The sequence below is a fragment of the Pieris rapae genome, chromosome 21, assembly GCF_905147795.1.
Source record: "Pieris rapae chromosome 21, ilPieRapa1.1, whole genome shotgun sequence".
Lineage (NCBI taxonomy): Eukaryota > Metazoa > Arthropoda > Insecta > Lepidoptera > Pieridae > Pieris > Pieris rapae.
This window is the reverse complement of record NC_059529.1, coordinates 4923146-4929145: the sequence shown is the minus strand read 5'-3', so window position 1 is coordinate 4929145 and position 6000 is coordinate 4923146. Positions and strand designations below refer to the sequence as shown.

The following is a 6000-nucleotide window of genomic DNA, read 5'->3' as shown; positions in this document are numbered from 1 at the left end:
TTAATATTAAAATATTTTTTGTAATGAGAATTTTATTTTTAATTACAAAAAAATGTAAAAAAAAATATATTAAAGAGTATGGAGTGAATGCTTGAAATGGTTTTTCGCTTTTTGCCGAACATTTTGACTAATTCTCAAGGCAGTTTCCTCAATTCATTCATCACACCGGTGTTCATCCATGAGTTGTATGTTTTATTTTATTATAATCCCCAAGACATTCCCCCTTTGAGACATTAGACATATTATATATATACATAGTACTAAATCTATGGCTTATTTTACATAATCTTCCATCTAAAATTTATGGCAATCAAAGTAATCACAGGAGTTAGGAGTACGTACAGGTTTTCCAATACCAGGTCTTCTAATTTCTCCCTAAAAACGCATTAATTTGCTGCAAATATTTTGATTGTCTTATAAAACCTAACATAAAACAAATTATGAAACTCAAACTTTTGTTGCTCCTTTTTAATTGATTTTTCTAACTGCAATAATTTTCCGCCAAAAAATTCTATATACATATCAAATATAGATTTTGGCAAATGTAGTATGATTGTTTAGCGTCTGTTTAAAATGTTGACAATTTACATACATAATATATGCATGCTTACAATTTTTTCTTTTTCAATTTATCCCTAATGGGAAAGGCAAAAAACTTTAGTCCATACAGCCGGCATGCTTACAATTTAATTGTGACATACGAAGAAATTATCTACACTATTACGGCCATCTTTAATTGTCACTTGCATATTGCGTTATAATTTTGGTCGCCGTGCGTAACTAATAGGCATATTATATTGTTTTGTAAGATTATGTTCACTGATTATGCGTTAGGTAAGATTAGACAAAAATGAATGCTCGACCTTCGAAGGTTTTCGAGGTAAATATAAATTAGCTTGATCGTTATTTATTATGTATATATATATTATATGGACGTTTTGACATTGACAGCTGAAATCATCGCCTTTACTCCGACATATATATATATATATATGAGGATTCTGGTATTATCAGTACTACCTGAAAGATTCACTGTAGTAATAATACATTCATAAAAAATTATATTATATATTTTTTTGTTTATATATACGTCCCTTAAGTTTAAAAACTATACAGAGAGACTAACTATAAGAACACTAATACAGAGTGCATCACAAAATTAAAATGCAATAGTTATAAATCAACGCTCAGCAAACTAGATTTAGTCCAAATTATCCAGTTTTAGGGAAGTTCGAACCTACACTTCTATTTGTCAATTGTATAAAGGATTTTGACATTTGGGAAAGTTCAGACTTATCCCGTATCTTAACCTAAATCCCAAACAGCACTTATAGTCGAAGCCCTTCGTGGTGAAGCTTTAGCGTAAGTTGGTGTAACGAGAAAACTCTGTAAAACTCAGTATTTCCCTGATTTAAACTCCGAAACAGTAAAAATAGGATAGAATAATGTACTTCCTCATATCTCGTTTCTCATATACCTTGATTAGACGCTCTTAATTAACCTCATGCAAAAGTTTTGTAGTACATATAAGTAGCTATCCGATACCTTCCGACCTACACGAGTTTATAATAATTTGCATAAGAATTTACTATAATGAATATAATAATGGCATTTCTTTGGTCACTTTAATTATACATGTACAACAGTATAAGATGGTATTTAGAAAGTCAATTGGTGCACAGTCGAAGCTTGAACCTCAGAGGTTTAAAATTAAAGCCAACATTTAAATATTTCCGTATAATTCCGCTACGGAGTATAATTTGTCACATTCTAAATTTAAAAGACATTGCTGTACAGTGTACACCCTTTACGCTTTATTACACTTTATTTTTAGATCAAGGTTAGTATTATAAATTAGTTTGTCGCGTAACTCGCCCTTCTTAGTAAGTCTAGCATGACAACAATTAAATTGCGCTCAAACCGCAATTTTTTTATCTACAGATAATTCTGTTAATATATATTTACATAATTATACAGTAATTAAAATTTTCTTAACCTACAAAGTAGTAATAAATTATTTAAAAGACGCCGCGCTCAACGACAATATACGCCGCCCTCTTGCCTCCGTCAATGTTCCAATTTTGGAGCCAACAGGCATCGCAAGTGACAATGGCAAGCAGCCGGATGAGATGTTGCTGATCCCTTGGAAACTGGGACGAAGTATGGGATGCTAATTGTGTGGACACGTTTTCCCCGTCTCTCATCCTTCGTACAATAAATGGGGCGGCCGCAGAGAAGACGGAAAATCATAAATCTTTCCTCGAACTTCGATTTTGTTCCCTTTGAGTAGAGGCTCCTGGGGTTCAAGTGCACAAAGGCTTATTAAAAAAAAAATATGAGCTGTCACGGGACGCCTGGCAGATGTGAAACATCGACATTATTTTGTAAAAGTAATATGCAGAAAATAATAGATTGTGATAGGAACTAAATATGTCATAATGATAAAACAAAATATGACGATTTTTTTTTCCAGATAACGATGACTATTTGTTGAATAAACATTATTTTCATTAAATACTTTTTAATGTGAAATTTACTACTGCATTTAGACTGTATATCATATAGTGAAGGGAAATATCGCAAAAGACCCGACTACGTGTCAGGAATAGTAAGCTAATCACTATTCTTTTATAGAAACAATTTCTTCATCTGTTTTATTATTTACTCTTTATAGAGACTTTTCTTTCCCTACTACAAAATCACACAATGAATGTTACTTCCGCATAAGTAAACAAAACATAGTTATATTTTATTTCAATTACTCATGCTTATAAATTAGTGTTGATCCGGCAACGTTTGCCGGATCAGTTTTGCCATGTAAGAGTGTATTATTTCCAGGAAACATTTTTTAGTTCAATAAAAATAAAGGGTTGTGTAATCTTGTATGCTGTATCATATTTTTTTTTGTTTAAAAAATGATAAAAGTTAGGGTTGGAATCGTTAATATTTAGGGGAATGAAAAGTAGATGTTGTCCGATTCGCAGACCTAGCCGAATTTCACGAAAATCGGTCGAGCCATTTCGGAGGAGTATAATTACAAACACCGTGACACGAGAATTTTATATAGTAGATTCATCACACAAGTGTCCAGTTTGTGTTTCCACCACATCAATTCCTTTTTTATTTAAGATTGTGTATACAATAAATATATGTATATATTTGAAAAAATGATAGCTAGTATACTATGTTTGTTCTAACGTGGCGCATTTATTATAAATAATAGCTTAGTTACGAGTCAAGGGCTTATTTCCATGACTCCTGAAACTTTGAGGGCTTGGGAAAGCTTTTTACTTATAACTTCCGATATTGGAATATCCCTAATAAGGGTCCCTCGTAACGGAAGGTCAAAATATATTGCCACAAAAGGATTTCATAACATCTACCTAAATGACGTTTGTATATTTAGAATTTAAGATTATTTGTATTGATTATTTAAGTAATACCCCTCGTTCAATCTGCAATTTGAGAAAACAATGTTCTCGACAAAATGTTCAATAATATTTAGTAAAAACTATGGAATATAAGGCATTATAAAACTTTCTTATCGGCAATAAGTATGTTTAAATAATGGTAGATAGTACCGGTGACCCAACTGGCGCTTACCTAGTTCAACGAATAAATATCGCAACAGCGAGAAAATGCTGCCAGCGTTAAAGGTACTTACACAAAAAAGGTACAACAGGAAACAAACATTTTAATTTTTTTATTATTGTATTATCTGGGTTAAGAAAACTGTAAACACTGTATATTTGATTAATAATAAAATATAATCTAAATATATATAGTATAATCATTATATTATTTAATAAAAACATAACAATAATTTGTTTACTAGTTGAAAGATTTATTTGTTGAACATTAAAACCTTCTTGTACATAATTATATCGAACAATTTATGCATTTATTAACAATATAATTCCCTCTTACGGCCTAATATCGAATAACTTGTTCAATACGATTATTATATACAATCTAGGTCAGAGAAGTCATTGTTTAAAGTGAATTGAACTTAGTATATGTTCCTGTTATTCTTACGATGTTAGTTGTCTCTGTGGATCAGTTATATAATTAATACGTAATATATATATATATATATATATATAAATTCTAAGATTTTTCTTAATTACAACATAGGTGTTGACTTTGTATTAAGGTTTAAGTATCATTAGTAAGTAGATTTACTGCAATTTATCATTCTCTTCTTGTCAGCAAAAGTAAGCAAACGTCTCAAAAATTAACGTATTATTTTTTTGTAGGAATCCTTGAAAATGCATTTCGTTTCAAGCAAGTTATATGTGGGATAATATGTGTAAATAATTACTGTTGACGTAATCACCAAAATGAGAAAATCAAAGAAAGTATTATAACCCCCGATAGTGCTAATGTGATACTTGAACGACCCCTTTTAAATAACATTGCGTAAAAGGAAGGTGGCATTCCAATTCGTTAGGGTCAATGCAAAGATCACTTTCATTTGTCGCGCAAGACCTTTAGTAAATTCATAAGAAATACATAAATGAGATTTTAATGACAACACTGATTTCAACCATGTTGTTATGAGCAAGTAAGGCAACAATAATATAGTTTTAACCACTTTAAGATGGAAGAAGAACGCAACTAGGCGAGTAAAAGCTGCCAGTATTTAATACTGTGCCTCAAGCCGTTAATGTTATCTTATATATAAAATTCTTGTGTCAGGGGGTTAGTAACCGAACTCCTTCGAAACGGCTCGACCGATTCTGATGAAAATTTGTGAGCGTATTGGGTAGGTCATCCCCCTAAATGTTAAGGGTGGTCCACCCCTAAATTTTTTTATTTATTTTTTAGACAAAATTTTTCGTTTTTATTTTTTTACGATACACCATACAAAAATACATGCAACCCTATATGAACCCTATGTGTTCTATAAAATTGTATTACATCACTTCTCTGTATTCTCAATAGTTTCTGCAGCGAATTAAATTGAGGGGTTTTTATCAGTCTTTTTCACACCTTGGGCAGTGGTGTTATGATAGTATATCATACCTGGCTGACTATATGCCCCGCAAAATTCGTACTAAGTTGCTAAGCTGCGCCGGGGTCTGTTCAGTTTTTCGGAATGAAAACTATATAGGTATTTGTGAATTTTCCTGTATATTGGACCTCAGAAGTCATATTTTTTAAGACACTAATAAAAAAAGAGATTTTAGAGGAGTGAAAAAAAGGGTTGTGTGTATTATTGTGAACGATATGCCCACAAAAGTGACAGTGACACTGAAATCAGACGAGTAATTTCAAAGGAATTTAATTGCAAACACCGTGACACGAGAATTTTATATGTCAGATTTCATACATAACTATTACTTATTTGAAATTTTCAACAGCTTAACCTTATCAAGGATAATGGAGGGTTCTAATGGTGAATGACTTTCGCAAATCGTTCCAGTAGTTTGCGAGCTATTCGACACAAAATAACCTTTCGGGTTGGATCTTATATTCAATACCTTGATTGTGATTAAACTGAGTGTGTAGGAGTCTCGGGGGACCTTGATTCGAAAACCTCCGTGAGATTTGGAGTAATTTTTGCTGCTTAAGTTGTAGTTTAAAATAAATTAAATATTTAAAATTTTTTTCGAAATTTTGTGCAATATTAGAAATTTGTAAACAATCCGCCATTGTAAACTTTTCTATTTACCTTGAATTTGCTTATTCAGACCCCTAGATAGGGTCTCGGGGGCCTTGATTTGAACACTTCCGTGACATTTGGAGTCATTTATGGTATCTGAGTTGTAATTTACACTAATTAAATATTTAAAAACACTTTTTGATGTTTTGTGCAACAGTACAAATTTGTAAACAATCCGCCATTTTAACTTTCGAACTTTTCTATTGGTTATCCAATTAATACTTTTCTATTGGTTACTCTATTTGGTTATCTATTGGTTTTCTAGATTTACTAGAGATGTGACATTTTGCATAAAATTAATCGATTGTTTTTAGTATGAAAAATCGATGATAATA

At 31.5% G+C, this 6000-nt stretch overlaps 1 long non-coding RNA gene across 1 annotated transcript; it reads right to left on the bottom strand.

Annotated features, from left to right (window-relative positions):
• Positions 1–5460: 5460 nt before the first annotated feature.
• On the bottom strand, positions 5461–5895 carry LOC123690113. The gene is made up of 2 exons (XR_006750918.1): positions 5675–5895; positions 5461–5565 (listed from the first exon to the last, which is right to left on the bottom strand). It is a non-coding gene; the product is annotated as an uncharacterized LOC123690113 (long non-coding RNA).
• Positions 5896–6000: the final 105 nt, after the last annotated feature.